Source organism: Felis catus, chromosome A2, assembly GCF_018350175.1.
Source record: "Felis catus isolate Fca126 chromosome A2, F.catus_Fca126_mat1.0, whole genome shotgun sequence".
NCBI classification, from domain to species: domain Eukaryota; kingdom Metazoa; phylum Chordata; class Mammalia; order Carnivora; family Felidae; genus Felis; species Felis catus.
In genome coordinates this window covers 121,640,624-121,664,227 of record NC_058369.1, presented here as the reverse complement: position 1 = coordinate 121,664,227, position 23,604 = coordinate 121,640,624, and the positions used below count along the sequence as shown (strand labels likewise).

At 46.5% G+C, this 23,604-nt stretch overlaps 2 long non-coding RNA genes across 7 annotated transcripts in view; one reads left to right on the top strand and one right to left on the bottom strand.

Moving 5' to 3' along the window:
• Positions 1–11: 11 nt before the first annotated feature.
• On the top strand, positions 12–3,472 carry LOC109497519. Its single transcript, XR_006594342.1, has 4 exons — positions 12–144; positions 566–745; positions 997–1,191; positions 2,647–3,472. It is a non-coding gene; the product is annotated as an uncharacterized LOC109497519 (long non-coding RNA).
• A 6,738-nt stretch (positions 3,473–10,210) lies between these two features.
• The window catches only part of LOC109497518, a 39,179-nt gene continuing 25,785 nt past the window's right edge, over positions 10,211–23,604 (bottom strand). Inside the window, exons 2-4 of one of the 6 annotated variants that reach the window (XR_006594338.1) lie at positions 18,389–18,490; positions 13,987–14,074; positions 10,211–10,654 (exon numbers count right to left, since the gene is read on the bottom strand). This is a non-coding gene — a long non-coding RNA (uncharacterized LOC109497518). Of the gene's footprint in view, positions 10,655–13,986; positions 17,246–18,388; positions 18,997–23,604 lie in introns of those variants that run through there. The other 5 variants (XR_006594337.1, XR_002740542.2, XR_002740541.2 and 2 more) reach the window with 5 other exon arrangements.

Genomic DNA, 23,604 nt, shown 5'->3' with positions numbered 1-23,604 from the left:
TCAGCTGGCTGCCCTCATCGTCCTCCTGAGCAGACACAGGGCTAATTCTTCTCCGTCCACGCAAGCCGATCGGCACTTACGTACCGCCTGGCTCTTGCTCCAGCTCCTAAGTACCTCCAGGGAAGAAGATTCTATCCCACCCAGGTAATTCATTCCCCAGTTCAGAAATCCTCATTATCTGGGAGTTCTTTCAATGTCTACCCAGAGCCCCTTGCACAGCCAAGTGAATTAATTGCCTCTTATTTTGATCTCGGAGGAGATAAGGATTATCTCCTTCACCCTGGCCTGACCTTGCAGGCTGTTTAGATTCTTGCTCTGCTGCTGTGTTTTCTTCTTCCTCTCCCCAGTGGAGGAAAGCCAAGAATTTATTTCAGATGCTGTTAAGCGGAATATTAAGAATTTATCTTACGTGCGGTTCAAAAGATAATCCGGCAAGAAAGGAAGCGTCAGAAGGAGGCTGAGGATAGGCTTCTAGATAAGGGGAATATTTGCATGTTGCTAACAAAGCCGCCTATGGCGAGGGCTTCTCCTGATGTTGATCACTGAATTCCCATCTAATGCCCAGGAAAGAACCGCCTGGAAGGCAGACAAAAGAAAACAATGTTTCACAGCAAGGACTGGAGCCCTGAAAAGTCTCTTGCCACCCGCCCAGCAAGGGTAGGGGTCCACAGTGCTGTGTTTTCCAGAATCTTCCTCTGTAAGACTTGAGAAGGCTCTAATGGCACTCAGCACAAAAGATTCAGGGGTACGTATAACCACCCTCTGTAGGTTACAGAAAGAAAAATGCAAAGATATTCTCGTTCTTCCCTTTTGCACCTACAAGAATGAACTCTCTAGCAAAGCTCAGGGTGTTTTGTTTTGTTTTGTTTTTTTCCTCTGGTAGTACTAAACTATTGAAATACATTCCAGCACTGTGATTTCGACAGTCTTATATTTATTTATTTATTTATTTATTTATTTATTTATTTATTTATTTATTTATTTTTTGCTTTCTAGAACAAAAGGGCTGCTGTCCATAAGGGGGGCCATTTTGCATTTGAGGAGAAAATGGGAAGGGGCAGGCATGGAAACTGCCACCGTCAGAGTCCACGTTGGCTTATATACCAAGGCAGAAACAGGACTTCTGAAGGTCACCGCTGGCCTCCAATCACCGCCGTAGTAAGGCTTTCCTTGTGGCCGTTGTACGTGAGGGTGAGTCTCCAGGCCCAGAGTCACCTGCAAAGTCTTGGAAGCCAACCATCTTCAGCTATGTCAGCCCCTCAGCCTGTAGATCCGGGCACTAGGCCTGCTCTTGACATTAGTGGGGTCCAGAGCAGCAGCACGACTGGAAGCCCCCATCACCCAGCCTGCCCTACCTCTCTTTCCAACCTGGTTCCATCTTGCAGTGCAGCTCTATCCATGCCTCCTGCCCCCTGCAAAAGGCTGACCTCAGCCACAACCCAGATCCGTCAGGAACAATCCAACCTTAGGAGGATGGATCCAGGGAAGAGATCCACATAGGCCTTGCAAATTACCTTCTAACTCTGTGGGCAGGGAACTCCGAGATTCTGGGTAACCAGCGCATGTTCTAGAATAGGGATGGGAGTACGAGTTCCAGGAGGCACATCCTCTTGGCCCCCTGGTCTGTTTGCTCTGTGGAGGAAGGACGTACATAGGTAGACAGGGCCTACAGCAGGGGCTTCTAAAACTCACTACACTTGCTGAGTGTAGGCAAGTTGCTTATTCTATCTCTGACTCAAAGTCCCCAATCTGTTAAGTGGAAATTATAGTAACACTTATCTCACCGGCTGTTGTGAGTGAATTCCTACAAAGCACTTAGAACAGTGAGAGCTCTCGGTGAGCACCCAGTGAGTGACAGTCTGTGTTCCAAGCAGGAAACCAGCCACCCACAACTGCGTTCACATCCAGGCCCCTTTAAATACTCTCACCACCGCGCAGTTGCTGTGAACAGTATTCTAGACCAACACTGTCCAAAAGAAATATGATGCAATTAGTAAGTAATTTTAAATTTCCTAGTGGTTACATTAAAATTTTTTTTTAATGTTTATTTATTTTTGAGAGAGAGACAGACAGAGTGCAAGCGGGGAGGGACAGAGAGAGAGGGAGACACAATCCGAAGCAGGCTCCAGGCTCTGAGCTGTCAGCACAGGACCCAATGCAGGGCTTGAACCCATGAACCGTGATATCATGACCTGAACCCAAGTCAGATGCCTGACTGAGCCACCCAGGCGCCCGGACCTAGTAGTTACATTTTTTTTTTAAAGTAAGAAGAAAGGTGCCTGGGTGGCTCTGTGGGTTAAACATCCGACTTCGGCTCAGGTCATGATCTCACAGCTTGTGAGTTCAAGCCCCGCATTGGGCTCTATGCCGACAGCTTGGAACCTGGAGCCTGCTTCAGATGCTGTGCCTCCCTCTCTCTCTGCCCCTCCCCTGCTCTCTCTCTCTCTCAAAAATGAGTAAACATTAAAATAAATTTAAAAATGAGAAGAAACAGGTAAAATTAATCCCATAATACATTTAATTTAACCCACTATATTTAAGGTATTGTCATTTCAACATGTAATCACTACAAAAGTTACTACTGACATATTTTACATTCTTTTTTTGTAACAAAGCTTCCAACTTGTGTTTATTTTGTACTTACAGCACATTGCAACGTGGACTGGCCACGTTTCACCTGCCCAGTAGCCACAGGTGGCTCATGGTCAGCTTACTGGACTTTGCAACTCTGGATCGTTGCTACTCCAAGGGTGGCCTGCCACCCAGCCACCCCTGTACCGTCTGGTGGTTCACTAGAAATGCGGAATCTCAAGCCCTGAATCAGAATCTGGATTTCAGCCAGACCCCCAGGTGGTCTACGTACGTATTAAAGTTTGAGCAGCACTATTGGCTGAAGGCAAACTGGGAGCTTGCAGAAAGCAGAAAGGAATGCTCTCCTCTTACCTTCCTTCTTTGTGCCTCTTCCTCCCTCTGGCTTTCCAGAAGGTACCAGCCCTGGCTCCATTTGAGACTCCTCTAGAGAGCCTGAAAAATATGATACCTGGACTCCGCTCCAGAGATCTTGATTTAATCGGTCCTGGGAGGAGCCCGGGCAACAGGTGTTGTTCAAGAAGTTCCACAGGTGACAGTGACGTACACCTGGGCAGAGAGTCACAGGCTAGCCCCACGCCCAACGCCGTAGCCTCGTTCGGTCCTGCCGTGCGACGGGGTGAATACACCTGAACTCACATCCTAGAGGGCTTTGGAGTAAGACAGGTCGAGCAAAGCAGCTCACGTAAGCAGTCACAGCTCTGTAAAATTGCACAAATACTCCTAATTGTCCCACAGACTCCTAGTAATCGATGCCATACGTGAAAATAGTATCCCTCGGAGCAGCTGATTCCCCTGGTGTGATGAAATATGGAGGGAATATACAATTCATACATTTATTAAATAACTAATTGTCCTAATAAAAGTACCCCTGTTCAACATATGGATATTGTTGGTCCTTTTCAGGAAACAGTTGTCTATTAATAAATAAACAGATAGTTACTGACTCCCTCCTGCGCCAGACCTTGTAGAGCTGCAAAAATGTTTCCACATGACACAGTCTACCTTCAAGGACTTCATCACCTCCTGGGGACTGACAAGGGTCTGCAGTTCAGGACAGTCAAGTCGTATCTGTCCGTCAAGTGTCTCAATCCACCAAAAGTGGAGATCAAATCTAAAATCTTCATTACCAGGGGAGCCTGGGTGGCGCAGTCGGTTAAGCGTCCGACTTCAGCCAGGTCATGATCTCGCGGTCCGTGAGTTCGAGCCCCGCGTCAGGCTCTGGGCTGATGGCTCGGAGCCTGGAGCCTGTTTCAGATTCTGTGTCTCCCTCTCTCTCTGCCCCTCCCCCGTTCATGCTCTGTCTCTCTCTGTCCCAAAAATAAATAAAAACGTTGAAAAAAAATTAAAAAAAAAATAAATAAAATCTTCATTACCAGTACTTAGGATGTCCGAGGGATTTCCAACACCATCCCTTTTTTATATTATAGTTAGCATTTTTTTTTTAGTTTTATTTTTTAAAATTTACATCCAAATTAGTTAGCATATAGCACCACAACGATTTCAGGAGTAGATTCCCTAGTGCCCCTGACCCATTTAGCCCATCCCCCCTCCCGCAACCCCCAGTTTGTTCTCCATATTTATCAGTCTCTTCTGTTTTGTCCCCCTCCCTGTTTTTAGATTATTTTTGCTTCCCTTCCCTTATGTTCATCTGTTTTGTCTCTTAAAATCCTCATATGAGTGAAGTCATATGATTTTTGTCTTTCTCTGACTAATTTCACCTAGCGTCATACCCTCCGGTTCCATCCACGTAGTTGCAAATGGCAAGATTTCATTCTTTTTGATTACCGAGTAATACTCCATTATATATATATATATACACACACACACACACACACACACACACACCACATTTTCTTTATCCATTCATCCATCAATGGACATTTGGGCTCTTTCCATGTTTTGGGTATTGTCAATAGTGCTGCTATAAACATGGGGGTGCATGTGTCCCTGTGAAACAGCACCCCTGTATCCTGTGGATAAATGCCTAGTAGTGCAATTGCTGGGTGGTGGGGTGGTTCCACTTTTAGTTTTTTGAGGAACCTTCATACCGTTCTCCAGAGTGGCTGCACCAGCTTGCATTCCCAACAACAACGCAAAAGAGATCCTCTTTCTCCGCATCCTTGCCAACATCTGTCATTGCCTGAGTTGTTCATGTTAGCCATTCTGACAGGTGTGAGGTTGGTATCTCCTTGTGGTTTTGAATAAATGTAATTTTAAATCATTGAGGGTCCAACTTGATAACTCTTCCCCACTGTTTTGGAATACTGTCTATTTACCATAATAATGAAATGGGCACAGACAGGAAGCATTTTTCATTATGTAAATCACAAACACTGCGAAGGAAGACTTCTTGGTACTGTACTGCCTTCCAGAATGTGGAGGAGGGGAAAGGAGATGCGCACCTGTTCCTATGCTTGCATTCTCTTGCCCAGTAGGGGATCCGGGAAAGGCAGAAGAGGAGAGAGAAAGGGTGAAGGATCCCAGCTGCAACAGAGCACATCATTATACGTTGCTTGACGTCTCTCCCACTCAGATGGCACCTGGCATTCTTACTGTGACTATAGCTTGCAAAATGTATTTCTTTTTTTTTTTTATTTTTATTTTTAACATTTATTTATTTTTGAGACAGAGAGAGAGCATGAACAGGGGAGGGTCAGAGAAAGAGGGAGACACAGAATCTGAAACAGGCTCCAGGCTCTCAGCGGTCAGCACAGAGCCCGACGCGGGGCTCGAACCCACGGACCGCGAGATCGTGACCTGAGCCGAAGTCGGCCGCTTAACCGACTGAGCCACCCAGGCGCCCCCAAAATGTATTTCTGCCAAAAGTTTTGTGCAGATGTAAAACAGAGTGTCAAAAAGCGAGTGAGGAAGGCTAAGGGTAAGGGAGGAAATGTAAGAGAGAAGACGGCTCTGAAAGACTGCTTTGGGGTAGACACAAGAATCAGTGGGCCCAAAATGACAGCTGTTGGAGGCCACATAGATGCCCCACGCGCTGCCGAGCACCTACATTTTTTTCCGGCACTGCCTAGGCTGCCCTCACTGGAAACTGGCCTTCTTCCCAAAGCAAAAAGTCTCATTTGAAGAACCAATCAATTGGACAGCATACTGGTCATTCTACTGTGTTGCACTGAGCCTTAGCGTGGCCACCTTGGGGAACAGTGTAACAGACATCAGGTTGGCTGCTTACAGCCAAAGGGCCTGCCCGGCAGAACCCACGGCTGGAGCTGCACCTGTACCCTTGGCACGCTGGCTGTCCGCCCCACCCCTCTGGCTCCTGCATGCAGCCAGGTGACAGGGACTTGGCAGGCGCCTCTCTGGCTCTGACTTGCAAGCCTTTATCAGGGACCTGCTGCCCGCACTTGACTCTGGGAATGCAGACAGCATGGCCCACGAGACTGTAAATGTCAGGCTGCCATCGGCTGTCTTTCTGTGTGTATCATCGGGAGGGGCAGGGCTGACCTTAAGCAGACAGCGAGCACCATCATGGCAAGCAAAATGGGGACTTGGAGCCAATGGGGTATGATGAAAAGGCCTAACTCCCTTCTGTCCCCATTTTGGGGCACTGGCCTGCTGAGCCCATCTCCCTGGAAAATTGCCTTTGTAATTGCGTGACACCTAGGAAAGCATAATAGCATGTTTCCCCAAGTAGCCTCTCCGTGAAAAGAGACTAAGTCAGGAGCGAGGGAGAGAGAGGGAGGGGCAGGCGGGACACTTTGCCGCTGACACAGGTAGTAGCTGTTTCTCCATCTTCAGATGCTGCCAAGGTAAGTGAAGCCTTGTCTCGTTTGCTAAACGAAGGGCGAGCAGCTGGGGCGGGCAGACGGGGAGCGGGAAGCCTGGCCGTGATTCAGGCACGCGGGGCTTGCTAAACCAGTGTGTTTTCGAAGGTGGCAGAAAGGGGAAGTGGGAAGACAATGACTAATAAGGAAGTGATTATGAAATAGAAACTGTCTGCGCCTGGAAGCCCGTGTGACAGCCCCAGGCAGGAGAGGGAGCAAGCCTGTTATTAGGACTGACGAACACACAAGCGCTGCGTCACTCCAGGCCGCGCCACTGCCCCCATCTAAAGCCCCGTGCAAGTGTCCCTGCTGCCTCGGGAGTGGGCCACACAGGAACAAAGTACTGTAGACCGACACAGGACCTGCTCTGTCAGAGCACGTGCGGAAGAGGCCTGACACGAACAGAACCGAAGGGACGCAAAACAAAAGGATCAGGAGCCTAATTAGAAAATACAGCAACATCGCAGAAAATGCCAATTAAAGGGGGAAAATCCATGGTGTTCTACCTCCCCAACGAAGGTATTTTCCTCTTGCAGAAGCTCTTCTAGCCTTGCCTGCACACCCACATTTCTACAAAATTTTCAGCGTGCTCAGAACTTCGTGCTGCCTTTTCCATTTGTCCCCATTTATAAACAGTTCCCAGTGTTACCTGATACTCTTCTTATCGCTGGTAATTGCTATAAAAGAGTCCACCTTGGCACAAAAACAGACACATAGACCAATGGAATAGAATAGAAACCCCAGAACTAGACCCACAAACGTATGGCCAACTCATCTTTGACAAAGCAGGAAAGAACATCCAATGGAAAAAAGACAGCCTCTTTAACAAATGGTGCTGGGAGAACTGGACAGCAACATGCAGAAGGTTGAAACTAGACCACTTTCTCACACCATTCACAAAAATAAACTCAAAATGGATAAAGGACCTAAATGTGAGACAGGAAACCATCAAAACCTTAGAGGAGAAAGCAGGAAAAGACCTCTCTGACCTCAGCCGTAGCAATCTCTTACTCGACACATCCCCAAAGGCAAGGGAATTAAAAGCAAAAGTGAATTACTGGGACCTTATGAAGATAAAAAGCTTCTGCACAGCAAAGGAAACAACCAACAAAACTAAAAGGCAACCAACGGAATGGGAAAAGATATTCGCAAATGACATATCGGACAAAGGGCTAGTATCCAAAATCTATAAAGAGCTCACCAAACTCCACACCCGAAAAACAAATAACCCAGTGAAGAAATGGGCAGAAAACATGAATAGACACTTCTCTAAAGAAGACATCCGGATGGCCAACAGGCACATGAAAAGATGTTCAGCGTCGCTCCTTATCAGGGAAATACAAATCAAAACCACACTCAGGTATCACCTCACGCCAGTCAGAGTGGCCAAAATGAACAAATCAGGAGACTATAGATGCTGGAGAGGATGTGGAGAAACGGGAACCCTCTTGCACTGTTGGTGGGAATGCAAATTGGTGCAGCCGCTCTGGAAAGCAGTGTGGAGGTTCCTCAGAAAATTAAAAATAGACCTACCCTATGACCCAGCAATAGCACTGCTAGGAATTTATCCAAGGGATACAGGAGTACTGATGCATAGGGCCACTTGTACCCCAATGTTCATAGCAGCACTCTCAACAATAGCCAAATTATGGAAAGAGCCTAAATGTCCATCCACTGATGAATGGATAAAGAAATTGTGGTTTATATACACAATGGAGTACTACGTGGCAATGAGAAAAAATGAAATATGGCCTTTTGTAGCAACGTGGATGGAACTGGAGAGTGTGATGCTAAGTGAAATAAGTCATACAGAGAAAGACAGATACCATATGGTTTCACTCTTATGTGGACCCTGAGAAATTAACAGGGACCCATGGGGGAGGGGAAGGAAAAAAAAAACAGGTTAGAGTGGGAGAGAGCCAAAGCATAAGAGACTCTTAAAAACTGAGAACTGAGGGTTGATGGGGGGTGGGAGGGAGGAGAGGGTGGGTGATGGGTATTGAGGAGGGCACCTTTTGGGATGAGCACTGGGTGTTGTATGGAAACCAATTTGTCAATAAATTTCATATTAAAAAAAAAAAATCCTAAAAAAAAAAAAGAACTGCTCACCCAAACTGCACCAAAAAAAAAAAAAGAGTCCACCTACTGAATATACCACAATGTGCTGAAATAGTCCTCTATTCTGTAGTAGGTTGCTTTCTTTGTAACAACAGCTTTATTGAGATGTAACACGGTTGAAGGGCACAGTAGTTTGGAGTAACTTTTACACAATCGTCAGTAAGTAAAACAGGCTGGGAACATTCGCCATTACTGTTAGGAGAGGTTCCTGTTCTCCGAGAACGCCATCGAAGAGTGCAAGGGAGGAGAGGCAGGATTTTTCTCCAACACCCTGCGTCGCTCTCCAGTTATTACCTAGTTATTACCTCCTTTATGGCGAAACTTGGCAGCGTGCTTACATTTACTGTCCATCCTTCCTCACTTGGAGTTGACTCTTAGAACTGAGCTTCTGATCTTATCCCCCCTTGAAAACGCTCTCCCCGGGGTCACCAGCACTTCGGCCCCCACCTTATTTGACCTATCAGCTGCATTTCTCTCTTAACCACTCCCTTCTTTAATTTTTTTTTTTTAACGTTTTATTTATCTTTGAGACAGAGAGAGACAGAGCATGAACGGAGCAGGGACAGAGAGAGAGGGAGACACAGAATCAGAAGCAGGCTCCAGGCTCTGAGCCATCAGGCCAGAGCCCGACGCGGGGCTCGAACTCACAGACCGCGAGATGGTGACCTGAGCTGAAGTCGGACGCTTAACTGACTGAGCCGCCCAGGCGCCCCTACCACTCCCTTTTTTAACCTGTCTTTTCCCTACATGCATTGAGTAGGATAGATATTGATTCGCCACATTTAAGAGACCTAAAGAAAAATCGTTGCTTAAAAAGCGTAGGATTTCACTTCCCTTTCATGCAAACACTGGAGTCGGTAATTTGGCTCTGCTCTGTGACACGGTCAGAGGCCCCGGTTTTTTACATCTTCTTGCTCCAACATTCCTGGCTCTTTCCCCTGTGTGCATGGTCCACGATGGCTCTTCACCGCTGCTTCATTCCGCCATTGGAAAAGGTGGAAAGACCGGGGAGAACGTGTCCCTTCCCTTTCAGAGAAATCACCTGTAGTCGCGAACACTTCTGTTCAGATCCCATTAGCTTGAACACAGTCATATGTAGCTGCCACAGAGGCTGGGAAATGTAGCCTTCAGCTGGATGAACATGAACCCTGTCAAACATTCTACCACCATGGAAGAGAGAACAGATGTTGGATCCACCCATGTGGATGTCATACCCACCCATGTGACTACTACCACCCAGACTTCTTCTATGTATTTAGGGACATAATGGTATTTTTTAAAGATGGGATCATACCGTATATGTGTGTTGGTAAACAGACTCCCCCTTCCCCTCATTAGTGTATTGTAAAAGTCTGTGTCAATAAATACCCTTAAATAACATGACTTTTCATGTTAGATAATGGAATAGCATATGTGTATGCCATAATGCCCTTTATTAACCATTAGGTCATTTCAGTTTGTCCTTTATGAGTAATATGAGGATGGACATTCTTGTGATTTCTTTAAAATCAATTTCCTGATGTGGAAACGCTGGACCAAAAAATCATTTTGATAGCTTTTAGTACATATTCTCCTCCAGATCCGGCTTTTCTTTAGTCCTAATGCTCAATTTTTCAACAAACCTGATTCAAGTGAAAGCCCTTTGTTAATTTAAGTGGTTAGATTTTTTTGTACTGGATTGAGATGTAATTACATATAATGAACTACACCCTTTTAAAGTGTGCGCTTTGATGACTTTTAATAGGAATACACATGTGTAGAAATCACAGCCACGGTTAAGACATAGAACATTTCCATTGCCCCCCAAAGTCTCCTTATGCCCCATGTGGTAATTTCCTCCTCCACCCCTGGGCTCCACATTGCTGATCTGTCTTGTCACCGCACAGATTAATTTACATTTTCTAGAATTTTATATAAATGGCATTATATAATATGTACCCTTTGCTTCTGGCTTCTTTGACTCAGTGTAATGACGGATATCAGCAGCGTGTTCCTTTTTATTGTTAGCAGCGTTCTGCTTCATAGATATGCCCTATTTATCCACTCACCCACTGATGGACATTTGTGTTGTTTCCAGTTTTTAGCTCATATGAATAACACTGCTCTGAACATTTGTGTCCTGGTCCTTGTGTGGGCATTCGTTTTCGTTTCTCTTGTGTAAATACCTAGGAGTGGAAGGACAAGGTCACACGGTAAGTGCATATTGAATTATCTAAAATATTTATTAAACAGACATTTTTAGAGCAGTTTCAGCAACACTGAGTAGAAAGAACAGAGTTCCCATATAACTCTATGGCCACGCACCACAGCCTACCCCTTATCAACATCCCTCACCAGGGTGGTATATTTGTTGCAATCGATGAGCCTACATTGACACATCATTACCAACCAAAGTCCATAGTTCACATTAGGGCTCACTCTCGGTGTTGTACATTCTATGGATTTCGACAAATGTATAATCACACGTATCTACCATTATAGTGTCATACAGAATAATTTCACTGCCCTAAAAATCCTCTGTGCTCCTACTATTCATCCCTCCTTTCCCACTGGCCCCTGATGATCACTGATCTTTTCACCATCTCCATGGTTTTGCCTTTTCCAGAATCTCATGTAGTTGGAATCGTACAGTATAAAGCCTACTCATATTGGCTTCTTTCACTTAATCTGTCATGAAGTCTTCATAGCTTGATGGCTCCATTCTTTTCAGCACTGAATACTATTCCATTGTCTGGATGTACCGCAGTTTATACATCCATTTACCTACTAAAAGACCTTGATTGCTTCCGAGTTTGGGCTATTATGAGTAACGATGCCAGATGACTTCTCAGCTCATTTGACTTACAACCAAAGAACACAATTTCTGGGTCATATGTTAAGAGTATGTTTAGTTTTATAGGAAACTTCCAAGTGATCTTCCATGTAGCTCTACCGTTTGGCATCAACAACAGCAGAGAATGAGAATTCTGTCTCTCCACATCCTCCCAAACATTTGGTGCTGTCGGTGTTCTGGATTTTGGCCATTCTCATAGGTGTGAGGTGGTATCTTATTTTAAGTTGCATCTCCCTAATGAAGTAAGATGTGGAGTATCTTTTCATATATTTCTTTGCCATCTGTATGTATTCTCTCTCTTTTTTTAAAAAAAATATTTATTTTGAGAGAGAGAGAGTGGGGGAGGGGCAGAGAGAGAGAGAGAGAGAGAGAGAGAGAGAGGGAGAGGGAGAGAATCCCAAGCAGGCTCTACGCCGTCAGTGCTCAAATGACTGACCACCCCCAGGCACCCCGTATTTGTATGTATTCTTTGGTGAGGTGTCTTTTCAGGTTTTTCTGCTGAGATTTTAATCAGGTTGTTGGTTTTCTTATTTGTGAGCTTTAAGGGTTCTTTGCATATTTTGCATAATAGTCCCTTATCAGATATGTCTTTTGCAAATATTTTCTCCCAGTTCTGTGGCTTTTCTCTCATTCTCTCAACACTGTCTTTTGCATAGCATGCATTTTTAATTTCCATAAAGTCCAGCTTACCAATGACTTCTTTCATGTACCTTTGGTGTCGTATTTAAGAAATCATCGTCATACCCGAGGTCATCTAGATTTTCTCCTATATTGTCTCCTAGGAGTTTCATAGGTTTGCATCCTACATTCAGGTCTCTGATCCATTTTGAATTGATTTTGGTGAAGAATATAAGGCCTGTGTCTAGATTCGTCTTTTTGCATGTGGATGTCCAGTCATTCCAGGACCATTTGTTGAAAAGACTATCTTTTGCATATTGTATTTGCTTCCATTCCTTTGTCAAATATCAGTTCATTGTATTTATGTGAGTCCGCTTCGGAGCTCTCGGTTCTGTTCTATTGATCTATTTGTCTGTTCTTTCAGCAATACCACACTTACTGTAGCTTTATTAAAAAACTAGGGGCGCCTGGGTGGCTCAGTCGGTTGAGCATCCGACTTCGGCTCAGGTCACGATCTCACAGCTCATGAATTCGAGCCCCGCGTCAGGCTCTGTGCTGATGGCTCAGAGCCTGAAGCCTGCTTCGGATTCTGTGTCTCCCTCTCTCTCTGCCCCTAACCCACTCGCATTCTGTCTCTGTCTCTCTCAACGATAAATAAACATCAAAAAAACCCTTTTTTAAATACATGAATAAAAGTCTTGAAGCTGGGGAGTGTCAGTTCCCCGACTTTGTTCTTCTCCTTTAGTATACTATTGGCTATTCTGTTTTCTTTGGCCTTTCTGCATAAACTTTAGAATCAGTTTATTGATATCTACAAAATTAACTTGCTAGCAAATGTATTTAATGCCACCGAACCATATCTTTAAAAACGGTTAAAATGGCAACTTCTATGTTACATATATTTTACCATCACAACATAAATAAAGGAAAGAAGAAATAGAGCGTATAGGAGATGAAAACATTTTCCTTGCCCTTCTTAGGGTCCCTGGAATTAAAGTAACAAGGACAGGTTAACAGAAGAAATGCACATAAATTTATTTAAGTTTTACGTGACATGGGAGCCTTCATAAGGAAACAAAGATCCAGAGGAACAATTGGACCTGAGTATTTTTATGCTAGGTTTGATGACGAGCGGACAATCGCGGAGGAATATGCTAGGTTAATATGTTGAGGTAAGTATAGTAAACTGGGGAAAAATTAACAAGACCTGTTTGGGGGGATTCTTTTTATAAGGTTGTTCCTTTCCTCCAGGTGTAGGGAGGGTACCTCTCACATGCGAGTTTTACGACCAGTTTCAAGGAAGAAGGGTGGCGGAGGGGAGGGGAGTCAGAGTGACCTTCCTGCTTTTGCCAGTTTCTCAAACTCTTTCGGCTTAAAATATATTCAAAAGGCCAATATTTTGGCATTCTATATTTTGGGAGAGCATGTCCTGATCCCCAGCAAGGGCAAGAGAGAGAAAGGGGAAGGAAGAGAATAAGGAAAGCAGGCAGGCACACATCTGGGAACAGTCCTACGTTCCAACACAGCAGCAGAACGTGGTGTCACCAAAGTCTATGAAAAACTAAAGCAGCCCGTCTTCAGCCCTAAAACTGCGAATTCTCAACCCAAGAGGAAGTGTTTCATTTCGTTTCATTTGCATATTAATGCAATGCAAATAGCAGGCGGGTAGGACGGGAATGGGGGAGAAAGCGCCACCAGCCAGTGAAACACTTGGTTGCAAAGTTGAGCACAGCACGTCAGTGTGAAGGGCGTGAAGGTAACAGACGAGGAGCCATAAGGTCTGGTAAAATACAGTCAGCTTATTCCAAAGATCTGAGGACAGACGGAAATGTTACAACAGACAGACAGCAGCAGGCTCGGTGGGCGTCAGGACGAGACAGGTCAGAGTTCAACTGAGGTGCTGTCCGTGACCGTGGCAGGCAGCGATGTGCGAGGGGGGAACACACTGGCTGGGAAAGCCCCCACGCGCTGCCCGGAAGGGAGCGCTGGAGTGAACACAAGGTTTCACATCTGCCCTGGAAGAGGGCGCAGAAAATTGGAACATACCCTTAAAAACTCACACTGCATGAACTGGTGGTTTGTTTCCGCACCCAGCTCTGTTGAAGACTGGGGTGCTATTTAGGTGTCTTTTTGCCTGAAAAGGAAAAAAAAAACAAAACAGTTTTGTTTTGTACCGGCGAGGCCAGAACAAAGACTTCTCTCTGAGATACTTCCGGCATTGTCTTCAGATGCTGTCTCTCGGGGTCTGCCTGGTTCCAATTGTGGACAGAATGTGTATTAGATGCTGTGCACTTTCCTGGGCTGCGTTGGCCTTCCTCTTTCCCAGCAGCCATCTCCCACCCCCACCCCCCACCCCTGAGCTGGACCCTGCTTCTCATCCGTCTCTCCCTGCCATGCACCTGTTCTGGTGTTCTGTTCCACCCAGCCCTCACTACAAACGTAGAGAGAGAAGACTGGAGATTAAGGAGGTGCAAGGCAGTGGACAGTATACCTTGAAGAAGCCGCAGACAGAAGAGGGCAGGGGTCTGATGATGGTGGCGGCGTGGGGGAGAATGGGCCATAATCCACCCGCGTGTCCGCCAGAGGCGAGGGATGGGGAACCACCTACTGCATTTTTGGACTGGTACTATTCCCTGTCTTCAGTTTCTCTCCCTTCAATGCTAGTCACGTCCGGTTCATTCTCTCCTGGGGTCCGATTCTATGCGAGGTGACTATCTTAGCTCCCTAAGGCTGTCCTAACAAACTACTCCAGACTGGGTGGCTTAAAACAACCGAAATGTATGCTCTCATGGTGCTGGAGGCTGGAAGTCTGAAATCAAGGTGTCGGCAGCGTTGGTTCCTCCTGCGGACTCTGAGAGGGAATCGGCGCTCAAACTGGGGGTTCGGGGATCCTGGAGGAACGAAGGATAGCTTAGGAGGATTTCAACATTTTGTCTTTGCGCTTCAATAAAAACCTTCAAGCACACGTACGCAAACAAACTCGTCCGGGTCATCTGGATGGACACGGGAGACCTGAATGCTGCTCACAATTTCAGCAGAAGTTTTTTTGCTCTTGCGTTTCTTACCTTTTGGGGGTGTCTTGAAATGCTGTTTGGCCGTCACGGGCTGCTGAGGAACGGGTGTAAGTCACAGAGGAAGAGGTCCCAGAGCAAATCCCACAGAGGCTGGCAGCTTACACACATGGGAAGAGCCAGGAGAGTGGAGTTAGGAAGCCCAGCTCAGGTGACAGGGGACTGCCATTCACCCCCCCGACCCTGCGGTCCTGCGGGGCTGGCTCTTCCAGCCTTTCAAGAGGAGTGGGAACAGCGCATTTTAGGTGTAATGTCTTCATTCTTTTATAACAGCAGCTAATTGGAAAAAATGAATCCTATGAGGGTCAGGTGAAACACGTCCATCCACGGGCCACACGTAGCCTACAGCCCTCCAGGTTACAATGTCCAGACCCGAGAAAGGTTGTCGGCAAGTTGAACCATCGCGCGGCACATGGTGGGTTCGGGATGCCCGGCTCAAAAGAACCCCGTCCGAGAAACTGGTGTTTCAAGAAGCCGAATTAATTTCAGCAAAATAACAGCATTAATCACAAGAGCCAACTTTAGTTCTGTTGGTTTTTCTCGACTTGTACTCTTGCCTTTGGTCGTATAGTTGTAAAGAGTGTATTTATCGATATTTAAGAAAGGTCCACATTTCAGTAATTTAAATCAGTGGTGGGAATCTGTGGGATATTGTCATTTTTGAGTCCAAGAAATCACGTCCTATCTTCTCTAACCTTCACAGAAATCCTTAGGAATATGCGTTACGATTCCCACTTTATAGGCGAGAAAATAGACTCAAAGAGGTTAAGCGAGCGTCCCAGACTCACATAACTAATTCCAGGCAGCGCTGGGATTTGAACCCAGGCAGGGCTGTCTCCAAAGCCCACGGTTTCAATACCGACTCCCTAATTAGCAGTGCTGGACTTGTGAATGACGCTGTGACTCTCCCACCTGAGTCCTCCTACCCTCTGAAGATTTAGGGTAGACAAGGGGACTGGTCAAGACTCGGACATCCGGGATTCAGGTCTCTGAGGGACGATTTCAGAAGGGCTTAAGAGGAATCTGTGATCAGAACAGTTATCAACGATCTCTCAGTTCTACCGCTGGTCATCTTGAGCTTTATGGCCTGCAAATCCAACCACCATTTATAATTTTGTTTTTATGGATAAATATCACACCAGTTCCAACAAACATTTGGAACCAGCGGAATGTAATCTAAACTGCTTATGGTCAGATCAGGTCTGTGGTTGATCAGGAATTTGCTGAGAAGATGGTATTTAAGTCCCTTATGGGTGGATTAGTGTTCTCTCTGACTCATGTCCCACACTGTCCCCCCCCCCCCCAGCTTTGTCTGCTACTGCATGAAGGGCCTGGAATCAGAAAAGTTTAGTATAGGCTCATCAGCACACCTGGGCAGCGGGACCTGAAAGACGTACGTACTTGGCCAAAGACACTAACCCATGCACGGGGGAAAAAACCAGGCAGGACGTGCAGTAAAATTTTAGCAGTGGTTGTCTCTGGGCTGGTAGCATTGTGGGAGATTTAAATTTTCTTCTTTATGCTTTTCTACGATATCAAAACAATGTATTGCTTTTGATATGAAGAAAAATTATTTTTGGATGAAAGAGAAAGGCATCGATGAAAAAAAAAAAAAAAAAACAACTCACTCCTGGCAGTGGGGAAGGAACACTATTGCCACACACAGCCATCTGTTACGTCTTTCTAAGTGTCCCCCAGTGGAAGAAGACAATAGGAGTCACAGATTGGATTTGGAGTAAAATTTGGACAATTGTGACGGCTGGATGCGTTCCAAGGCACTTGTTAAAGATGTAGGCAGCGACACACGTCTTTGTTTCTTCCCCATCGACTCCTATCCAGCTGAGCACTTACTCCTCCCTCCTTCCCCCCACCCAAGCCTGGGCGCTTTCCCCTCCTTCAAGGGACTGGCACTTGAAAGGGAAGTGTGTGTGGTCCCCCAAAATAAAGGTGGTGCCTGCTCCCTAATCCACTGTGGTTGTCCTGGGCAGAAGGCCCCTTCTGCCACCTGCTGCTGCCACGGGCATTGGTTCTGTACCCTTGGTGGGCACCTCTCCACACCATCGTGTGAGCGTATGGGCACCTCCTCACCGACACGGGCCCTGCCTTGAACCCTTCTGCAAGCCATCAGTGGCTCCTTCTCTCAGGTACTAACATAACTTCCCGCTGGGGACCCATGCCCCCCACATCCACATCCTCCTTTTAGTATTGAGTCTGCAACCCCTCCCAGCCCTTCAAAGCCCCCCCCCCCCCGCCCCATCTCAAATTCCCAGTCTCCACCTCCCTGCTCCAACCCTTCCCCATTTCGGGTAACTCCCAGCCCTCCTTAGAAGGGCCCCCAATGACCAAATTGACCAAATAGAGACCTGCGTGGGGGTTGCCTTTTCAGCAGCCTTTAAACCACAGAAAAGCCAATCATTCTCCACGGGAGAAGTGGGCCCAGAACTGAAGAACACAAAATCCTGGCTCTTTGCCGTGAAGGAGGAGAAGGAGGAAATTGCTTTACTCTTTTTTGCTCAGGAGTCGAAAGCAGCAAAATGAATCACTAACTGGGTGCTTACGTGCAAACAAAATCTGTAACTACAGAAATGACTCCAATTGCCCAGGTTATCTGGGCGTAGGGGAGGGGCAAGGGGACTATCTCCTCCTCCCAACGTATTCCCCAATGTTGCTTCCCTTCCACATGTTATATGGTAGAAAGCACGGAACGTCAAATTTACCGTCTTCACCGTGTTAAAACGTACAGTTCAGTGGTATTAAGTACATCCACACTGTTGTGCAACCATCCCCACCGTTTATCACCAAAGCTTTTTCGTCTTCCCAAACTGAAACTCTTGACCCATCAGACACGAACTCCCCCCCCCCCCACTCCCCACAGCCCACGGCAACCACCCTTCTCCTTTCTGTCTCTAGAAATTCAACTACTCTAAGTACTTCATATACAAGGAATTGAACAGTATTTGGTTTTTTTTTTGGTGACTGGCTTATTTCATTTAGCACATTGTTCTCAAGGTTCATCCATGTGGCAACATGGGTCAGAATTGCCTCCCTTTTTTTTTTTTAATGTTTATTTTTTTTTGAGAGAGAGAGAGAGAGAGAGACGGAGACAGAGAGTGAGCGGGGGAGGGGCAGAGAGAGAAGGAGACACGGAATCCGAAGCAGGCTCCAGGCTCTGAGCTGTCAGCACAGAGCCCGACGCAGAGCTCGAACCCACGACCCATGAGATCATGACCTGAGCCGACGTCAGATGCTTAACCGACTGAGCCACCCAGGCGCCCCAGAATTTCCTCCTTTTTAAAGGGGTGGGTAGTTCCACTGTTTGTGTGTGTATCACATTTTGTTCATCCATGGAGCCAACAATGGGCATGGACGCTTCCTACCTTTCGGTCTTGTGAATGACGCTGCTACGAATATTGCAATATAAATATCGCTTCAAGTTCCTGTTTTCCGTTCTTTGTGTTTCAGCAGCTTTTTTCACGGTCCTGTATTGACAAAATGGTGGTTAAGTCTATGTCGAGGACCATAGGATAAAATTAAGTCCATGACGTAGGGAGAAGTCGGTCCAACCAACACTCTTTTGATGCCTCCTACCTCTGCCGCTGGCAGTGAATTTCTCAGTGATTCCCCCACATAAATCACTGAAGATAAGCAAATAAGAACCCTGAGAAAAGACAAAGAGATTGGGGGGGGGGGTTCAGTGTGCCCAGGAGTGGACTCAGGTGACTTCCCCTGATCTAAGGTAATCTTGATGGATTCCTTTTTGAAAATCAAGTGTTGACTAGGCGACGCTCCAGGACCCAGGCTACATTTCTGGCTTGTCATCATCTGGGCCGTGTGACCCCAATCAGAGCAGGAGGAAAACCCACCGAGGCAGGAGCAAAAACATTAGCTGTCTCTACATCTTGCCTCTCCCACCTCAGAGAGGGACATGGCCTCAGGAAATGTCTCCAGTCTTCTTTTACTTCTTTACCTTTTTTTTTTTTAATTTTTTTTTAACGTTTATTTATTTATTTTTATTTTATTTTATTTATTTTTTTTTAAATTTTTTTTCAACGTTTTTATTTATTTTGGGGACAGAGAGAGACAGAGCATGAACGGGGGAGGGGCAGAGAGAGAGGGAGACACAGAATCGGAAACAGGCTCCAGGCTCCGAGCCATCAGCCCAGAGCCCGACGCGGGGCTCGAACTCCCGGACCACGAGATCGTGACCTGGCTGAAGTCGGCCGCTTAACCGACTGCGCCACCCAGGCGCCCCAACGTTTATTTCTTTTTGAGACAGAGAGAGACAGAGCATGCATGGGGGAGGGTCAGAGAGAGGGAGACACAGAATCTGAAACAGGCTCCAGGCTTCGAGCTGTCAGCACAGAGCCCGACGCAGGGCTCGAACTCACAGATCGTGAGATCATGACCTGAGCCAAAGTCGGCCGCTTAACCGACGGAGCCACCCAGACGCCCCTACATTTTTTTTTTTTATTCAGCTCTGTCTTTTTTGTGAAGCCAAGTGGTGAAAACATTTTGAACAGCCTCAGCATTAACACCAAATGAGACCAAATTTGCTTTCGTTTTTGTTTTTAAAGAATTAAACCAGGCATCTGAAATCTGAAGGGTGTTAACTCACTGAAACCCTGCAAGGGGTTTCCTGACATAGCTTTGCTTTTCACCAACAACCAGGGCAGAGAGGTCGGGGGGCGGGGGGTGGTGGGGGGAGGCAACGGAAGGGATCTTTGGAGACAAACTGTAACAGGGCTGCTACTTGGGATGCTAGGTTAAAAGTCAATTCAACTTGAGGGCTAAATCTCAGCAAATATTATTTTTACATGAAGACAAACATGAATATATTCTAGAAAGGAAGACAAATTTTCCATTCAGAAGACTAAGAGGGAACGGAAACTTAAAGCAAACCAGCTGGGTCATGAGCCCCAGGACCTGGGGATATGCATGCACTCTTATCTGCGCATCTGGAAACGTCACTGAAAAACACTTGAGAAGGTACCAGTAAGTAGCCTTGGCCCCTCTCTCCACGTCATGACTTTTCACCGTCAGTTCAGTATCAGCCAGTGTGGTAGTCACTGTAACAGGCGAGCTCCAAATCTCAGTGGTTTAACACACACAAAAAAGTTTAAATTTTCACTCACTTCATAGTCCAGGAAAGAGGGGGGTGTGGTGTGGTATGAGAGACTGCTCCATGCCATCATTCAGCGCCCCAGGCTCCTTCCATCTTGTGGCCCTGTTTTCACCTAGGGTTCTAGAATCCTCTACTGGGTCCTCTACATTCAGCCAGCAGCTCAGTGAAGAGAGAGGGCGTCGAGGATCTCACAGAAAGACTGAAGAAGCCAGTGATTTCCTCAGTGGCTTCCATCCCTCCACTAGTCTCTGGCCAGGACTAGTTACACGGTCCCTACAGTGCAAGGTGGCGGGGAGATGCCCGGTGCCCACGGGAGGAGCAGCGCACACAGGTATGGGTGGGCACCGGCAGCTTCTAGCTCAAGGGGGCTGGCTTATTCTTTTTAACGTTTTAGTTTACTCTCCCTGGGTAGCAGAGAATGGCCCACTCATAAATCCACACCAGGTTCTCGGCCAGCCTCTGGTCGTTTATCACAGCCTCCTGTTCTCGAAGCTGCCAGGTCTCATGGGGCCAGACAGGGGCTGAATTTTCTGCAGCAGTGGGGAAAGTGGCCCTTTCCCGGTTCTGCAACAGATCATCACGTGGTACAGTGGCGACACAGCTTAGCAGCTTTGTTTGGGCACCCTGCCTTCACCCTCCGCCTTACAATCTCACCCTAATATCATAGATCACTGTACAAGAACCGCTTCTCCAGCTTTTGTTGTGAACCTTTCTCTCTTAGAAGGGCCTCCAAACTGTCCACAGAACCACGGAGGGGCACAGCCACCTACACCCTGTCCCCTGGCCAGGAAACGTCCGACACTAGGCACCACCTCTCCCTTGTAGCCAATTCCAAGGATTCCAAGCCACTGAAATAAACCAAAGAGTTGGATCCCATCTGCCTCCGCAGGGCACCAAACAAACCAGGACAAGTCTGAAGTGCCTGGTTGAGGCTCAATTAGCCATCTAACCAATTATCTGTTATTTCCTCAGTTACAGATGGAGGGGAAAAAAATCAACGACGGGGTGCATGTGGGAAAATCAGATAAGGTGGATTATAACTCAGAGGCAGCATACACAGCAGCCGGACTGAGCTTCACGGCCACGCAATGATGGTTACAGCGTTGGGAGAACAAGATGGGCTCTGGCACAGAGGACGAGAGGGAAAGGGCTGATCTTAGGGACATTCCTTAGGAAACGGCAGCCAGCCTGCTGATGGATGGAATGTGTCAGAGTCCTTGGCAAAAGGACTTCTATTGAATCTGAAGCTGTGCGGGCATCTTTGAAAATACTGGTGTTAATCCAAGCCTATTATTGCCACTCATTTTTATTTCCTTTTCTCTCTTCTATTTATTATTTCTTATTGCCCACACTAGTCCTGAATGGGTCGCCCGCCATTCTACATTCAAGCAACGCAAATATTTTTTAAAATTATTTTTCCATGGTTTTTTTTAATTTTTTTTAACCTTTATTTATTTTTGAGACAGAGAGAGACAGAGCATGAACGGGGGAGGGGCAGAGAGAGAGGGAGACACAGAATCGGAAACAGGCTCCGGGCTCTGAGCCATCAGCCCAGAGCCCGACGCGGGGCTCGAACTCACGGACCGCGAGATCGTGACCCGAGCTGAAGTCGGCCGCTTAACCGACTGAGCCACCCAGGCGCCCCAATTTTTCCATGTTTATTTATTCTTGAAAGACAGAGAGAGGCAGAGCGTGAGCGGGTGAGGGGCAGAGAGAGAGGGAGACACAGAATCTGAAGCAGGCTCCAGGCTCTGAGCTGTCAGCACGGAGCCCAGTGCGGGGCTCGAACCCACAAACCGTGAGATCATCCCCTGAGCCGAAGTCAGGCGTTTAACCAACTGAGCCACCCAGGCGTCCCACAACATAAATATTTTTAACCACAGTGAGGTCACATCCTAACATTATTAATTGGCCTTTTGTTCATTTTGGGTGAGAGGAGAAATTATCCAGGTCTTCATGTAGATCTTAATTGGGCTTGAATAGAAAAATCATTTTATTTTCTCCTTTAAAATTTGTTAAGCATCATACCATGCTAACATTTCCCTGGGGGGCTCAAATGATTCTTGAGGGAGTAGTGGATGGAGGGAACATTCCCCCCTCCTCCCCAATTTTCCATTTACGGTCCTCCTTCCACACCACTTCCTCCAAAAGTAAGTCATCTCGTGGGTCAGTCAAAGTTCACAATTTCTGAAACACTGCATGGGGTCTTCCCTCTTGCTCCACGGCAAATCTGTTATCCGGCAGCTGGTCCCTTTTCCTCACCTGTATAATGAAGCGTACGATCTATTACAACCTTGGTCCAAGGCCGAATTTCTGTTCACAAGACCCTGTCGTCTTTGGATGAACTGTACTGTTTAAGAGCCAAGATTACAATGAAACACTGGCTTGGCAGTTCACAACGGTGGGAATTAGGAAACACAGAAAAACTTTCTTCGACAGTGAACAAAGACATTTAGAATACCCAGCGTTACTGCTTCTGAGCTGTCAGTGGAGGTGGCCTCCTTTCGTTCACAATACTGACTTTCCAAGCCTGGATCCTCATACATTTATTGAACGACTCGTCTTGAGATCGGTCCAACGCTCTTCTTTCAGATCTGTCAAAACACCACCTCTTCCAAGAAGTTCACTAAAATTAAGTGGAAGTGAAGTAATGATCTTCCTTCCTTATTCTGCTGCCTTGGAACAGCCTCTCATCTCACAGCACCAAAACTGGAACCAGCTATTTACTTCATCTCCAGATGGGTTCCTTTATCTATAAATGCATTACTGTAACATTTTTCTAGAACATAAGAGGCTGGCACAGGAGATATTTAAGAATAGAGGCTTTACCTTAGTCAACCTTGCACGTTCTGTAGGGCCTAATACATAGGAGGTGCTAACCAGTACTTGGATGAATGAATTTCGTAAGAAATAGGCCACGGACTCATCACCCGAAAAGACTCTTGAGATGCTTTGTGTGATCCTTGCTGTGTTTCAGGGTTATTCGAGACCGTGCTTGTGTCTCAGAAAAGAAAGTATAAATAAGAGAAACAACTTGGACCTTGGACACGTAGAAACAAAGCCAGACAAGCCCGGCCCTGGAATGGGCAGTGGCAATGATCCAGCCATTGATTTCTTGGTATCTGGACATTTACAGGAATGATGAGATGCTGCTTTGATAGTAACTCCAAATTGCTGCTTCTTAGTCACTTAGCGTCTACAAAATAATATTTTCTTCTAACCCCAAGCCACAATGGTCAGGACCACAGGGCAATATCCTGTAACAAGAGACGTGTGCGCTGTCACAGCAGTTCTCAAAGTGTGTCCCGCCCAGCCACGGTCCCAGGAGCTATCTGTGTCAGAAAGTCCACAAGGGCCACGTGAGTGGGTCAACATCACACATTGCACCACCATCTTTCATCGTCAACAGACTCTTCAACTTCAACAGAAGCGGACGTGTTAAATAGATCTGATCATACAATCCCATTTTCC